This window comes from Protobothrops mucrosquamatus, unplaced genomic scaffold (assembly GCF_001527695.2).
Source record: "Protobothrops mucrosquamatus isolate PMUCROS unplaced genomic scaffold, P.Mucros_1.0 scaffold4176, whole genome shotgun sequence".
NCBI classification, from domain to species: Eukaryota; Metazoa; Chordata; class Lepidosauria; order Squamata; family Viperidae; genus Protobothrops; species Protobothrops mucrosquamatus.
In genome coordinates, this window is record NW_015390101.1 from 5,436 (window position 1) to 23,552 (window position 18,117).

An 18,117-nucleotide genomic window follows, 5' to 3' on the forward strand; every position below is an offset into this window, starting at 1 on the left:
GGTGAGGCTCACCAAGGAAGCGCTCACCAGAATGGGGGCCAGCGCACGGCGAGAAACGCTCGAACAGTTCCTCCTGGCGCAGCACAACACACCCTGCGCCGCCACCGGCCGGAGCCCAGCGGAGATGTTGATGGGTCGCCGACTGAGGTCACCCCTGGATCGCCTCCATCCCAGCTACCAAACGGACACGCCACCGGAAGCCAGAAAGGTACCTCGGGGCTTTACGGAGGGAGATTTAGTGTATGCCCTAAATCACGCGGGGGAGCCGAAGTGGGTGAAAGCGACCATCATCTCTATTGCCGGGCCCAGATCCTACGAAGTTCGCGTGGAGGACAACCGGGTTTGGTGGCGCCACCTTGATCAACTGAGGGGCCGAATCGGGGTCGCTGGGTTATGCCAAGAAAGCGTGGCCGACAACGCGGGCGGGGCCCGAGACAACGGCAGGGAAGAGTATTAGCCATTGGTTCCACCCGTCAGTCAACCACCTCGAGAAGCGAGACCCATTGCAGCGGCCCAAGGACAACCACGCAGAGGGGAGAGTACCGAGGCAAGAGCTGAACCGAGTCACACCGTTCCCCGCCGATCAACGCGAGGGCATCGGCCTCCCACATATCTGAAGGACTATGTAACCACTATTCATCAAGGACGATAGCAAGAACTTTGAGGGGAGGGGTGTTGTGTTCTTTGTATTCCCCCCCTTAATCCCCTATGCATATCCTGATCACCCATTAAGGGTGATTGCCCTTCACCATTGATCGCCCATTAAGGGTGATTGCCCTTCTCCATCTGCATCCAGTTTCATGCCCGTTGCTGGTTGGCTAACTAGCAACGGGGTCTTACCAGCCAATGGAATTGTGTGATTACAAGCCAGGGGAATCCCATAAAAGAGGGCTCCCCTGGCCCAGATGCTAGTCCGGATTTACTTGATGCCTTGCCAATAAACCGAGAGCTGACTGTCACTCGACTCGTGTCTTACTGCCTGTCCGATCTAACAGAATCTTTGATGTGCCAAAAGGCAGCGAAGGGGGAACCTCTCTAGCCTTTCAGAGAATATAGCTAATAATTATAGAGATAAGTGCTTTAGTCTGGCAATATTCCGGTCTATAACTGAACATAAAGAAATATTCTGAAGTAATTTCCCCTTCACTAGAAGAGTGGAACAATTTTATAAAGATCATGTTTGCATGTATTTGAAAAATAGGATTTTTTTTCAGTTTTTCAAATGTAAAATATAGTTCCAGGAAGTGCTGTGTAAACCAGCTAGAAAAGAAGAGCTCAAATGCTTGCTTTCTAGAATTAAAAAAAATTGTGCATCTGTGTTTGTCTCTTTCTGGGTGTGTCTCTCTGTCTGTTTGTGCATGTGGGTGAGTGCATGTGCATGCTATGCTTTTGTTTTTTCTGCACAAAAAGGGCCTATGATTCTGTTAATTAAATGAGAGAAATACAACCAAAGTTTGCTTAGCTTGTAGTAAGAGCACAATACTGAGGTTCCTATCATTAAAATTGTGGAGTCCTGCTTTACATGGGGTAGGAGGAACACATGTAGGGGGAAGAAGAATTATTAAAGGGCGTTCTGAGATTGGGATTATGACATTATTACAGGGTTTGAGCCTATATCTTATTCTTGGTTTGAGCCTATGACAGGAATTCCGATTCAGGCCAATGAGGATCACTTCTGGGTTTTGAGCCAATAAGCTGCATCTCTGGGGGAGGGACCTTGATGTCAATTCCATTTTTGGTTACAGACATCATATCTGGTTTTGGGCCAAGAGAAGCATTTTCAGGGGTTGACCCAGAAGTGACATTTCTGATCAAAGGGACTAATATATTTTAAAAAAAGTATGTACTATAATTGCTGAACAGACTTCCAAGAGCTGAACTTAATCCAAAATCAAGAGTTCCTTTAGCATGTATGTCAATGTGTGAGCCTAGTAAGAAACTATTGTTTCTTCCAGCATTACTCTGAACCTCCTCAGCAACAAACCTTGTGGTATATATCTCCTCTTGGTGTCTTCTAGCCTTATCTGCTTTCCATAAGCTTTTACTTTGGGGATAGCTAAAGGTTTGTAATTGAAAATGTTGGTTAAGAATCATTTAAAAATAATAGTATCAAGTTAGAAGTACTACAGAATTCAGTGCTTTTGTCAAAAGGATGAAAGCTGTATTGTAAATTGTAATGTAAACGCCACCCCTTTTGTATGTGTGTAAGACATCAGACACTCAGACCAAAGGTGCAGAATCCTAGTTCTGCAGAATCTGGGGCGGGGGGAGGGGGGGAAAACAGGTACCAAACTGTACAAACAGTCTCTCTGATATGATTGGCTAATATTTAACTGCATTTACTGAAGACTGTTAAACTCCAGAGAAATTTAAGCAAAGAACTAGATATCTGCAAACTTGAGGTTTCTACAAATAGTGACATAATCAATAAAAAATAGATATGCCAGATATTAAATGTAATTTATTTAGATTTCTACAGTACCCTTTTCATTTATAATAATAATACAGCGTTAAAACATGGAAGAATGAGAAAATGGTTTCCTTAGCCAAGAACTTTTCCTAAATGTCATAATAATAATTTCGTTGTTAGCTGCTACTGCTGGAGATCTTGGGAAGGTTCAGAATTTATTAATGCTGGAATGCAAGTGGTTTTTTCTTTCCTTCTGAAGAGTTGGAAGGACTGCCTGAAAAGCTAAACTATTGCTTGATTTGTTTGTTGTTATAATTGCAACACAAAGTTCACAAAGCTCTCATGAGGTCCTCTTTGAGCTATCAAGGTCATATTTCTGTTCCAGTAATCCTTCATCCTCCCAAGTTCCCTAACAAAAAGCAAACCAACAAACAAAAAGGAGGAAGGGATCGTGGTAGCTCAGAGAAATCAGCAGAAATAGTCAAACTGTTGAGCTGAATTTTAGTGGTTGGGACATTACCTGAAGAGCTATGAAGGGCTGGCTGCTCCTGGCTACTGCTTTTTTCCTCTGGCCAGGCTGCTCTTCTCAAAATGGTAAGTTAAGAAGAAGAGAAATCAAAAGGTAATTAAGGGATACAGTTTCTGCTTCATTCATTAAAGGAACAGTTACTTTTAGCAAAAGTAAAGAGTTCCATTTTTTATTTGTGGCTTTCTGGAAATTTGTAATGCTGGATTCTTTAAGAATATCATACATATATAATTCTAATCCCCTTTTCAAATACAAGATTTTTCAGCAACTGATTTGCGAATAGCAAAATATTTTGTATCAGTATTATAAATTCACACCCATTTTCAGGGACTTTGTTTCCGTTAATAAAGAACTTGATATGATAATAACCAAGTGATTACCATATCTAAAATGAGGCTTCATAAGTCAAAGTGATTATAGAGATGTTGGGTTTATATCAGGATAAATACAAAGAAATTAGTGGATGTTGTACATTCACAAGGAATTCATCCTTCATAAGAAGACGAGGATAATATTCTCTTCAGAAGACATTGAAGCTAAGACTATATTTGCTAATATTCATGCTAATATTCATATTTTGAGTCAATCATATATTTATCAGTGTATTTGATGGTTGTAAAAGTCATTCAGGAAGGAAAAGGAAGAGGACAACTGGCCTCAATCAAGAGAGAGCATAGAAGGTTTTGCTTTCCCAACAATTATAATATTAACTGATAACGTATCAATACAATAAGTAGTGAATGCTACCCCATTTCAGGGTCTTATTTTCAAATTTGATACTTGAAGGATTAGAAATAGTTATCCTACAGTTATTTTCTTCCCCTAGCTGATTTGAAATTATAGCACAATATTAATGATAACCAAGTTATGATATATGTGTATGACATACACATACAAAACAAAATTATACATAATTTTGTTATTGTTGTGTGCTAATAGAAAGAAGTGCCCATAATCTGATATGAGTACAAAATTTTCTTTTTTCAATACACCATATGATTTATTTTCTCTAGAAATTACATGTAACTCTCCAAGAATATTGAATGGTTCTTTCCAACCGCAAAGAACTACATACCATGATGGGGACCTAATTCGAATTCAGTGTGACAGTGGATTTACTTTTGAACCAGATAATGGAGAAAAGGTGGTTGAATGCACAAAAAATGGGTGGTCACCTTCACTGAAATGTGTCAGTAAGTAGAATTTGCATACATTTCTATTATTGTAGAATGGCTGATATCTTTAATTCTGTACAAGTATATGTACAGAATTTGATGTAATTTTCCAATTATTTTTGCCTAAGGGACATATCTCACTCAGAACATTTTAGCAGATATGATAGCAGGATGTACTCTGAGACACGATTGCATCACTGCATTTCCATACATTCACCTTGAAAAGATTCTTTCTAGATACAGTATGTGGGAACCATGCAAGTAACATTCTTTAAACAACGTGTGGAACAACTGCTTGTCAAATAAAGAGGAACAACCAAGATTATAGGTAAACTAATGGGCAAATAGATACACATGCCACAAAGAAGGAAACTAACCCGGCCAGTATTACTTTCAATTAGTAAATAAATAGGCTTACAGTAAATATAGATACAAATAATAGGTTGGTGAACTTAGTCTTTCATAAACTTTGAACAGAAGAAATAGCAGGGCTAAAGGTTGCTAAACAGCTCAAAATGTTGATTGTTACAGTATAAAATTAATAGCTTTAGAGAGGGAAAGGAAAATTTATTACAACTGCTTGTCCCAGATGTGCAAACAAACTCATTTCCTGATTGGTATACAGACATTTATTTATTTTTATAACATTTATGAGGTAGTTGATCCTATACCAAACTGTGTGTTGCTCTTAACCAAAATATAAACATTTATCTACAATAAAAATATTAAAACCAAACTTAGATCACCTTAATCGAGGATTTTTTGGGGGGGGATTTTTTGGAAGTTTTAAGGATGAGGCCTCCTCAATTTTAGGATGAATTTCATAGGGCAGGAATTACCAAAGAAAAGCCAAACTTTCTAGATTTCCTAAGATGGAAATATTTAAGAACAAGGACTAGGATCTTGCCCAATGTATCTGATTTGGTAGGATGGAGAAATGATCTTAGGGAGAGGTAGTCCTGCAAATAACCTGGTTATATATATATATTGTGTTCTTCCCCAACAGTTTCTTCCTCTCTTCACATCTTGTCATCTCTGTGAATTAGATATCATTTGTAGTGTGAATTGCCTTCCAAGAACCATGAATGATGAAACCCAATTGTTATTTTTGCTTTCAGAAACATGTAACCCTTCTCTACGTTTTAATAATGGTCACTTCACTAATACTAATGGGAACACGTACATAGAAGGTGACAGCATTACATTTGTTTGTGATAAGGGATATTCTCCTGCAAACCAGCAGTCGACAGTCACTTGCACAAAAAAGGGCTGGTCACCTCCTCCAAGATGTGTCCTGCCAGGTAAGTTTTAGGAATGTCTGCTAAAATGAGGACCCAGATTGTTGGGGGAAATATCCTGATTCTTTAAACCGCTTAGAGTGGGATGTAAAGCACTATGAAGTGGTATATAAGTCTAAGTGCTATTGCTATGGATTCCTCAAAGTCTGGTATCTGAGATAGAGCTTCTCTTAGTTGTATCTCAGTCCATTTATTCGTGGCTTTGAAAAGAGGCAATCTTCCTCTGGCAGCACAGTTTTTCATGGATATTAACAGCTCTGTATCGTACATCAAGCATGATTGGCATCTCCTGTCTCTGCAAGGTAAAGCAGGAGAATTGGCTCCATTGCTGGGTTTTGACAATCTACTGATGGCTCCCTGGGTTATTCCAGGAAGTGGCAAGAACCCAATTCTTTCAACCTCCCAGGTTTGCCAGGCAGATGATTGGGAAGCCGCAGAAGGCAGTGGGTTCAAAAGAGCTGAGGCTCTGAGAATCATCTATTCCAGTTGCTCAGATGTAAAGAGGCAGTCAGTTTTGAAAGGTGACAAAATATAAGTTGAGTTATTTACCAAGATCTTTCTACAACTTCCAGTGCAGTTATTGACAGATGGTTTCCCAGTATCTGGTTACCTTCAGAATGGGCTGTTGTTGTTGTTGTTGTTGTTGTTGTTGTTGTTGTTGTTGTCAGTCATTCAGTTATGTCTGACCCTCGGCTACTCCATGGTTCAGAACTCTCCATGCCCTTCTGTCTTGCACCACCTCTTTCAGGTTCGCCATAGTCATCCCAGTGTCATCTTTAATAGTGTCCAACCAATGGCTACTAGAGGGCCCCTTCTCCTTTTTCCTCTAATCACTCCCAGCATGATTGACTTTTCGAGTGAGTCAGCTTGCATGACATGACCATAGTATCACAGCTTCTGGAGATCTTGGCTTCAAATGATATTTTTTGTGAGGTTCAGTCTAGGACTTCTTTTTTTTGTTTTTGTTTTTGCAGTCAGTGGGATGCATAACATCAGCACCACAGTTCAAAGGCATCCAGCTTTCTCCTATCTGCCTTTTTTAGAATCCAAGTTTTACAACGATAAGTAGCAATTGAAAAACAATATTGCATTAATTTTGCTTTTGGTTATAAGGCTGATGTCTTTACTCTTCCAGATGTTATTCATGCTGGACATTTCAGTACTTCCAAGTGTTATACGCCTTCTGATCTGAGGGCTGCAGTCACCACTTTGGTCAATTTTAGAGCCCAGGAAGATGGATTCCTTTGCTGCTTCAATGGTCTCATTGTTGATCTGTACTCTGATCTGTGTGTTCTATGCAGCTGTCATTATTTTTGTTTTCTTGATATTAAGGTGCAGTCCAAGTTTTTCACTTTCATCTTTGACTCTCAGGATTAGCCACTCCAGACCCCCCTTGCTTTCTGCAAGCAATGTTGTATCATCTGCATATTAGAGGTTGTTGATATTCCTACCACTGATTTTAACCCCAATGATAGGTTCCTCCAAATGTGCATTTCTCATAACTATTTCTGTGTACATGTTGAATAGTATAGGTGATGGAATGCAACCTTGCCAAGTGCCTTTTCCAATTTATGTCTCCATATCCTCGTCTTACAGTGGCTGCCAGATCACATTACTGTGACTGAATGAGCTGGATATGGTATGGTGATATTCCCAGTTCTTTTAGGCAGTTCCAAAACTTGTCATGGTCGACACAGTTGAAGGCTTTTGTGTAATCTTTTTACTATTCCTTTGTTTTTCCACCATCCAACGTTGATTGGCAATGTAATCACACATTCTTCTTCCTTTCCAAAATCCTGCTTGTATATGAGGCAGTTCTCTGTTGGCGGTTGGATTCAAATGTCACTGTCTATCTTCAAGAGAATTTTACTCACATGTGGTATCAAGGCTATGGTACAGTGGTTGGAACAGTCTTTTGTATCACTTTTCTTTGCTATTGGGATAAATAATCATGTGTTCCATTCTTTTGGCTACTGACGAGACATCCAATATACTTTGGCCAAGTGTTGTCAGCATTTCTGTTGGCAGTAGTCTCAGCAACTCTGCAGGAATTCTGCCAACTCCTGGGACTTTGAGGTTAGGCAACTGATTGAGTGCCCACACTATTTCCTCCTCCAGTGGTTCCATTTCTGGTTGGTCAGTTTCTCCTCTTGTTTTTCATTTGTGTAAAGTTGTTTTGCATATTCCCACCATCTTCCTTTTTTTGCTTGTTGGCCATGCAATTCCTTCCCATCATGTTTTCTGACTATTGCCTTTCTTGCCATCAAAGGGTTTCTGGCCTTCTTGACACAATGGGAGAAAGAAGCAAATCAAGAAGGATTTAAAGCCAATGATTTTCCATGCTGGAATTATTTATTGATCAGGCCCTGCAGCATTTAAACCACAGTGGCGATGCATGTTGTGACATTTGGGAAGACCACGCAATATATATTTGGAATCACATCCAGTGTTCTTGCACATGTAAGGTAATGCATTTAAGTCATCTTAAAAAAAGAAAAAGAAATTGCTCAGTGATAGTCATTTGATGTAAAAAAAAGTGGCAATGCTGAATTCAGAATCTTATTGTCCATATAGTTTGATATCTTAATATTATTGCAGGCTGCATTCTGCTGCAGATCAGATGAATCAGTTTAAAAAAGAATGACATAAAATGTACAGATATAAATTTATTTCTTAACTGTTCACATTTTATTTTACAGAGTAAATAAACAACAGGACATATACAGAACCTTTTGAACTGGAAGATGAATGTCTGCAATCATATATCACTCTCTTTAATATGACCACACAAAGCTGGATAGTGTTCAGTTATAAACAGGAGAACAAACCTAAAAGCCTATTTTGTAAAAGGCAAATTTTACCAACTGTAATTACTGGGAAAATGATAACATTTAAAAACAAATTCATTGATCATCTTTAAGGCAGATAACATATTATAATGTGACAGTGTAAATAACTTTTTAAAAATGTATCTGGAGTGAAATATATATATATATATATATATATATATATATATATATATATATATATATATATACATTTTACCTTTAAACATTTCATTAATCTGAATGATCAATCAGCAACCCATCTTAAAGCAATGGCAATAGATAATTGTAATTGATATTTTAGCATACAGTGTTGAATTCTTCAAAAAATAAAATAAATTAAAAATGATTTTTATTGCCAAACAGTTTGTAATATAATTTGTAAAGAAATAGAGGTATACAGTACCACTCCAATTAACTTTCCAATCGAAGATCCACAAACAGTTGCTCTTCCTGAGATTGCTCAAACTTAATGTTCAGAATCAGTGTGAGGTTCAGCCAAATGGATTTCTGCCTATTCGAAAATTAACATGGGAAAATCACAAACAGATACAAGGCTTTTTTTTTCTTTTTGACAGTAAGATATTGTATAAAAATGTATTTATTTATTAAATTTGTGTGCTGCCCATCTCACTAGCAAGTGACTCTAGGCAGTTTACAACAACATAAAAATGACAATATAAAAGATTAAAACAATAAAATGATAAATATTAACATTAAAAGTAGCAAAGATAGCAAAGGAAGGGATCAATGTACAGTGGGGTGAAGGTGCAGTCTTCTCTCAATCAACTAACCACTTCTAGTATGGAATGCCCCCATCCAACACCCAAGGCCAATCAGCAGAGCCACATTTTAATTATAGTAAATAATAAAATATTAAGCTATGTCTTAGAAATTGCTGCAGAGTTTCCAACCACATAACTTCAAAAACTGTTAGTTGACACAAAATGGGCTAAAACTTGCCATGATATAAATTCAGACTGATCCACTGAAGATGTTCTGCACAAAGTGAACCCAAAGGCAGGGCTACAGGGTGGGTGTCCGTGTTTTTCCAAGCATGTTTAGAATTTCCAAGAGGGCATGTTTAGAATTGGTAGAGCTGTGATTTTGCCCAGGCACCATTTACTGTTTCTTAGCTATAGTCTGTGGTTCTGCACACAGATTATTATTAGTGCCTCAGCCACGCAGCTGTGAAGTTCTGCAGTTTAAAAACTCCAGTCTGCTTCTGAGAAATAATACAGAAATAATATGGAAGTCTAAGATTCCAAAGAAGTGTTTAATGGTTCTGCAAACCTTTTACACTGTTGGTTACCACCAACATGTGACACAACTCAAGACATAGTTTCATAGAATGCAAGAAAACCCGTTGTTTAGATTTTAATAAAAAAAATGGTTACTCCAGGCCCAACTTGCATGGATGTGGTGTTGGAATATTACTGATTAGGAACCATGGAAAACAGAAGACATATACTATAATGCTTACCAAGTCTATGAAATGGGGAATAGATCATCTTTATCTTTCAACAAAGGACACGTAAAGCATGGTGGTAGAGATAGTACAATAATAGGCTATGTTTTATATTTTGCAGCCTCTGAATTAATACCACATAGGCAGCAGGTAATTAAAAGCACCAGTTTTTTATATCCTGGTAGCAATCATAGCCATCACAAGTCTTCTGAAGGTTTTTCTGATCTAGAATATAGGGGCATTTTTCTGATACTTTATTTATGTTCTTTGAACTCTGAATTAACAATAATATCATATATTAAAGAGAAATATGCAATTATTTGTCAGTGGTGCTTCAGTAGAATGAAGTATGAAAATATTCTAAAGAAATATTTGTGTGAGAGAAGTTATGGTGATGTAAATTCTCTTTTTCAGGAGGGGAGAAGATGCAATAAATGACATGGCCTTTAGAATAAGGTGCTTATACACTTCATAAGTTTGCAAGAATGAATTTTCCTAGTAAAAAAGAACAATGGTGGCTGACTTAATTCATCAATTCAATCTGATCCCATAGTTATTTCCAAATTTTCTAAGGAAAACTATGAAAAAAGGTTCTCTTAACAATTATTGATGTGCTATCCAAATATTCTTCTGAGAAAAGTTTTATGGCATTTTGTCACCCATAGCAAGACTAAAGCAACCATTATAGAATTCAATCGTACCCAGAAAAATAAACTCTGGAGTTGTCTACGGAGATTCTCAATCATTCAGGCCATAGTTGTCTCATAGGTGGTTTTCAAAAGGCAACTGGACTTCCTTATTTTTTTCCTTGAAAACTGAAGAAATGAAGAAATGTTTTCAAGGGGAAAAAAAGCAAGAAAGTCCAGTTGTCTTTTGAAAAAGCACCTTTAGGAAAACTCTGGAGTTATTTTACAGCTAGAAGTACCCACAGGTGTGGATATACTTTATCTGCTATACTTCAGGAGTACAACAGCATTTTCCATCCTAGTTTTCAGGCATATTCTAATACCATAAATTTGTCTAATGAAAGGAAGGTGTATAAGACTCTGTGGGAAAATGCTAAAAGTAAAAGAAAGGGAAAATATCTCAAGGGGGCAATCACATTAGGATTGAAAGGGAAGTTTAAAAGGGGGTATTAGCAAACTCAATGAAATATTCATCATCAAAATCTGGGGAGGAGAGGGACAAGCTACCTACTATAGGGACTATTGTCACTAACTGATTGGATGATGACATGTGCCATTCTTCAGAGATCTGATTTAAGTGAGGACAAGATTAAGTTCTACAATTTGGTGCTGCAGAGGTTTCTAAGACTGACCAGACAAAAGAAGGAGAAGGATCTGGCAGACAAAAGATTATCATTAGTTTCAGACAAAGGATTTTGGGTGCCTCATAATGAAGTAGAGCCAAACAACATTATTCTCACGTGTAGATCTTTTGCTCATTTTATTAAATCTTCCCATGAAGAACACAGGGCACACTAATTATCATTAACTGATTCTTTCATTCATTTATTCCCTGAATAACCAACTTCTATGATTGGGTGACTACTAGTTGGGAACCGTACAAACTCATTGAGAAATAGCGAAGTAAAGTTTATTTGCTTGAAAGATTCTAGAGATATGCACAGAAAATCTGTAAGAAGCCAAGTTGCCCACAATAACTAAGCTTTTTCAAAATTAATACTTAAATCTGGGGGAAGCAAAAATGATTTTGAAACCCCAAAATGTTAAAAATGCATGGTAGACCTGCAATCACATCAGAGCAGCAGTTGACCGAACCTGGTCTTTGTATAAGGCAGACTTTCCATTTCAACATGGCTATGTTCCTAGGCCTAGAGTTAGAGTATTATGGAGTCCCTGTTGAGCAATTTAAACAGTAAGAATGAGTTTTCGTCCAGGCAATCATGTTGTTTTAGCTGTTTTTAAAGTTTATATATTTAATATACTGTAAGTAACACAGAGTATGTTGGGAGTTGGATAACCTAACAAATCTAATGAATATATACTGCAAATAAATTAATAAATATATGGAAGAGGAAATCTAAAATATCTTTCCTTCTACTTTGATCCTGTGACTCCCGAGGACATGGACAGGATACTGGGATGGCTGAACACCACCACATGTTTACTGGACCCATGTCCCTCCTGGCTGGTACTGGCCTCCCGGGAGGTTACACGAGGCTGGCTCCAGGAAATCGTCAGCGCTTCTTTGAGTGAGGGGTTCTTGCCAGCCGCCTTGAAAGAGGCGGTGGTGAGGCCCCTCCTCAAGAAGCCCTCCCTGGACCCGGCTGTTTTGTCCAACTACCGTCCTGTCTCCAACCTTCGCTTTCTTGCGAAGGTTGTTGAGAGTGTGGTGGCACGACAGCTCCCTCAGCACCTGGAAGAAACTGTCTATCTAGACTCGCGCCAGTCTGGCTTCCGGCCTGGGCACAGCACGGAAACAGCATTGGTCGCGTTGATTGATGATCTCTGGAGGGCTCGGGATAGAGGCTGTTCCTCTATTCTGGTCCTGCTAGACCTCTCAGCGGCTTTTGATACCATCGACCATGGTATCTTGTTGCACCGGTTAGGGGGGTTGGGGTTGGGGGGCACCGTTTTACGGTGGTTCTCCTCCTACCTCTCAGACTGGTCGCAATTTGTGTTGGCAGGGGGGCAGAGGTTGACCTCGAGGTGCCTCACTTGTGGGGTACCACAGGAGTCGGTCCTCTCGCCTCTCCTGTTCAACATTTATATGAAGCCACTGGGTGAGATCATCCATGGTTTCGGGGTGGAGTTTCATCAGTACGCAGATGACACCCAGCTGTACATCTCCACCCTGGACCACCCCACCGATGCCGCGGAAGTAATGTCCCGGTGCCTGGAGGCCGTGCAAGTCTGGATGGGGAGGAACAGGCTTCGACTCAATCCGTACAAGACCTAGTGGCTGTGGTTTCCGGCATCACGACATAGCCAGTTGGCTCCATCCCTGGCTATCGGGGGTGTCATTAGCCCCCACGGAGAGGGCCCGCAACGTGGGCATCCTCCTGGACACTCGGCTGTCTTTAGACGATCATATGACAGCTGTGGCCAGGGGGGCTTTTCATCAGGCTCGCCTGATACACCAGTTGCGCCCCTTTCTGGATCGTGACGCTCTACGCACGGTCACTCAAGCCCTCGTTGTTTCCCGCCTGGACTATTGCAACGCTCTCTACATGGGGCTCCCCTTGAGGTGCACCTGGAGGCTCCAGCTAGTTCAGAATGCGGCCGCGCGGGGGATTTTGGGGGCCTCTAGATACTCCCATGTAACACCTCTCCTGCGTGAGCTGCACTGGCTGCCTGTGGCCTTCCCGGTGCGCTTCAAGGTGTTAGTAACAACCTTTAAAGTGCTCCATGGCAATGGACCTAGGTATTTGCAAGACTGCCTCCTACCACATACCTCCCTTCGACCAGTCCGCTCCCACAGAGAGGGCCTCCTTAGGGTGCCGTCGGCCAGTCAATGCCGGCTGGCAACCCCCAGGGGGAGAGCCTTCTCTGTGGCAGCTCCTGCCCTCTGGAATTACCTACCCCCCGACCTACGTACAACTGCGGACCTGCGCCTTTTTCGCCAAGCCCTGAAAACTCATCTATTTCGTGCGGCCGGCCTGGCGTAGTCTTAATTAGGTTTTAGTATAGGTTTTTTATATGGGGTATTTTAGAGCAGGCCTTTATTTATTTAATTTGATTTTAGAATAGATATTTATTGTGATTTTTATTATCGCCTGTTCACCACCCTGAGTCCCGTAAGGGAGATAGGGTGGTATACAAATCTAAATAAACAAACAAATAAACATTTATAATACTGTTTTGCTTAAAATAAGTTTAAGTGAGTCAGGCAGTTTAATTAATAACTGATAACAGTTGTAAAATGTGGAGGCAGAGATGAAAGGAGTAAACTGATTTGTTGAAATATCTAACACACTTTGTCCTATTGCAACATAGATTTTCCTGTCCAAACAGTGATCCCATTCTCAAACAAACTATAAAATTAATCTAAATAGCATCTGATTTATGCCCTTTTGCAGTTCCTCATATAACAAAGGAAGAAGATTTGAGCAGCAACGATATACAGCCGAGGTGGGAGGAATGGGATAAAATATATTGTGCAGATGGAAATACAGTTGAATTTCAATGTAAAAGAGGCTGTCAGCCACACCCATATGCCAGACAATTTAGAGTTATTTGCATAAATGGAAAAATGGACTGTTCATATTGTGTTAATGTATATACATTTCCCCCTTCTTTCCTTGTTTTCTTCCCATCTTCTATTAGCAGCATAAATATAAAAGATTCTGATTTTCAGGTATCTTATTCATCACTGCCTAAGTAGCTGCTTTTCCTTATCCCACTTTGGATAGAATCATTCTTTGGATGGTTACGCCCAAATTAACTCAGTCTTTTTAAAATAACTTTGATATAAGATTATTTCACTGATATGCCTCATGAAGGGAAGACGATGGCGTCTTCTCAAAAATATTGAGTCAAGAGGTCTCCTTCAGATAATGGAGAGGGAGAAAGGCTGGATGAGCTCACATAATTTTATATATTTAAGAAACCCAAAGATATTTTTCTGGATAAAGTGGAATTCTAAACCAACCTGGCTTTCTGCAATTCTTCTAAACCATGGAAATCCTTAGGGAAGTTTACAAGTGCTTCCCTCTCCCTCCTTTTATCTTCATGTGAATTAGGAAGGGGCTTCTCTGAGACATTTCTTTAAGTTACTTTTTGGGCCTGGTCTCAGGCCTCTCTGTTCTGACAGCTGCCTTGGTAATGGCTCTTTTTCTTGTCCTCCAAGGCCATTCCCTCCACTCTCTACAGATCCTGAGGGAAAACAACACTGTTTACATTAAAAAAAAGATGAGGGGATTTTTTTTTACTCCATTCACATTGCATAAGACAGATAATAATACATATTGTTTTCTTCAGAGAAAGCAGATGGAATTGGCAACAGAGAATACTTCTTATACACGTATAAAAAATGAGACTTTTGATCTTAAGAAAATAATTTAAAATGTTAACACCATATTTTCTCTAAAGATCAAAAAAGGGAAAAAGGAAAAGAAAATGTAAAATCACATTTTTCCTTGTAAAAGGGAATTTTCCTGGTTAGTAAGAGGATAAGGGTAGATCTTATATCCTTCTCATAAGAAGACAATGTCTTATTTTCTCTGTTCTTCTATCCCCTGAGAGTTGATACTATTTTGTACCTTCTGAATATTTGTAGAAGTGCAACTGAATCCTAGATCTGCAATATTTGAGGGGAAAAAACAGGTACCAAAGTGTACTCCAGTTTCCCTGATATGATTGACTAATGTTTAACTGCATTTCGCTAAAGATTATTAAACTCCAGAGTAATTCGAGAAAAGAACTAGNGCTATCAAGGTCATATTCTTGTTCCAATAATACTTCTTTCTCACAAGTTCCTGAACAAAAAGCAAACCAACAAACAAAAAGGAGAAAGAGATGGTGGTAGCTCGGAGAAATCAGCTGAAATAGACAAACTATTGCACTGAATTTTAGAGGCTGGGACATTGCCTGAAGAGCTATGAAGGGCTGGTTGTTCCTGGCCGTTGCTATTCTTGTCTGCTCAGGCTGCTCTTCTCAAAACGGTAAGTTAAGAAGAAAAGAAATCAAGGGGTTACTAAGGAAAACAGTTTCTGCTGCATTCATTAAAAGACCAGTTCAGTAAAGAGTTCCATTTTTCATTTGTGGCTTTCTGGAAATTTGTAATGCCAGATTCTTTAAGAATATCATAAATTCATAATTCCAGTCCCCTTTTCAAATACAACATTTTCAGCAACTGATTTGTGAATAGCAAAATATTTTGTATCAGTATTATAAATTCACACCCATTTTGAGGGACTTTGTTTCAGTTAATAAACTAGATACGATAATAACCAAGTTATTACTATGTCTAAGATCAGGCTTCTTAAGTGTAATTGAAATTTTAGAGATGTATTTCAGTTGGATTTACATCAGGATAAATCCAAAGAAATTAGTGAATGTCTAAGTACACAGGGATTATATCTTTCACGAGAAGACAAGAAAGATAATAGTCAGTTCACAACTTGCTGATATTCATACTAATAGCCACACTTTTGAGCCAATCATATATTTATCACTGTCTTTGATGGTTGCAAAAATCATTCATGAAGAAAAAGGAAGAGGAGAACTGTCTTCAATCAACAGAGTGCATAGAAAGTATTCCTTTCCCAATAATTGTAAAATTAACTGATAACTCATTGGTATGATAAATTGTGAATGCTACCCAATTCAGGCTTTCAAATTCACTAGCTGAAGGGTTAGTGACAGTTATTCTACAATTATTTTCTTCCCCTATTTCTTCCTAGCATGGCTGATTTGAAATTAATATTTGCATTCTTTATACAGTATAATATTTGTATATTTGTGTGTGGGTGTGCGTTTGTGTCTATATACTATTCCACTATTGTATTCCCTTTGAGCCCTACTATGTTCCATATCTCTAAAAAAGAAAGAAAAGAACAACAAGGGAAGAACAAGATGAGAAAGTTAAAAACTACAGAATAAATTCTCAGATGGCAGCATTAAGACCTGATAAAAAGAAACCAATTAGAGATAATGTGCATTGATAAATTAATATCAAGGCCAATTCTAGTAAGCAATGATTTAATTTCTTTGGGAATGGAACTGCCAGCATTAAAAAAATTTGGTCAGATGCTGCTGATGAAATATACAGGGAAAGAGGACAAAGTGATTACAAGTGAGAAAGGTTTAATCATGAAAATCCAATACAGAAAGATTCCTCCAAAACCACCCAGAGTAAGCCAAAGTACTAGCAAAGATGAAATTCCACAGAATCACATACAAAGTGGATGCTTTTGGGGAGCAAGTTTGATAGCCCTTCAACCTCTCCCAGATTCCCAGATTTGTTTATATTAGGCAAGGGAAGTTTACATATTATAGGTAGTCCTTGAGTTATGACCCACTTGGAGCCTACTCATCACAATCATAACTTGTTATGGTCTTAAAGGGATGACCCAATTTTATGACCTTTTTGTATGTCCATTAAGCAAATTAGTGCAGTCATTAAGCAAATCCATAGTTGTTAAGGGAAGCAATGATTCACTATGGGCAGGAGGTTGCTAAAAACTGGAAGTAAATGCTATTTTTTGGCAAAAGAGTCATAAAGAGGGTCATATGACTGCAGAATACTATAAACGACCACAAATGCAACCCAGTTGCCCAGTGCCCAAAATGTGGTCATTTTACCATTGGGGTGGACAACTGTTGGAACTTCAAATCCAAGTTGTAAGTATCCCCTTTGGAACTTCAAAGGTCACTAAGCAATGAGTCATTAGTTGAGGACTATCTGTAGTGTGGATTAAGTGTATAGCAGGTATTGGTTTACTAGTAAAAGTGGGAACTAATTATCTAGGAGGGAAATTTGTTATCTCACAGCTCATAAATAGAAAGCGCAGATAAGATAATTTTATGTAAATATAATTTCAGTATGTGAAGAACCAGAGGAGATAGACTTTGGGGAAATTGTAAGTACTGAAAAAGCCAAGTATCTGGAAAATGACCAAGTGCAATACAGGTGCAACCCCGGCTATGTCTTGGAAGGACCTGAATGGATTCAGTGTAAGGCACAAGAATGGACACCTCATCCACCAAAATGCTTGGGTAAGCCATCATGCTTTCTTTGACTAGTGTAGACTTGGGAGAAAATGAAGAATTCATCCAATAGGAGAAGAATTGCAGCTGCCCAATTTTTTAAGAAGTAGCTTGTATATGGATCCAGGTTTTCCCTCTACACTGAAGCTAAAACTGTCATGGTGTCAACTTTTTCTTTTGAAATCTGGAAAAATGAAACTTTCATTGTCCTGATTTGTTTGATTGAGCAAGCAAATCAGTTGATATAATTAAACAATATTCTATTGGAAGCTTATGCTCGCTTATCAGGAATGCTGAGTAACCGTGGAATACAGTTGCATGTGAATACAAATTCAATGGTTAATAAAGTAGGAAAGTTCTGGTGCTATAGAATCCAGCCAATTAGAATGCTTGATGTTGTTACATTTCTGAAGAAGAAATGTTTTTGAGTCTAGCAATTAGGATTAATTCAGCAAAGTTACCAAGATTCGTGCATTATCATTTCTTCTCTATTAATAGTACACAAACTAGATTCCACCCTCCTTGTGAATAATTCATTACATTCCCACATCCTTTCTGATTAACTTTCTGTGAGGTAACAGAAGATCAGATAATTCAGTAGAGTTTCTCCAGAGATTATTCAGAGGACAAAATATCTTCACTGAAACATTTCTGAACAAGACTCAGATTTCTTTCTTTCTTTCTTTCTTTCTTTCTTTCTTTCTTTCTTTCTTTCTTTCTTTCTTTCTTTCTTTCTTTC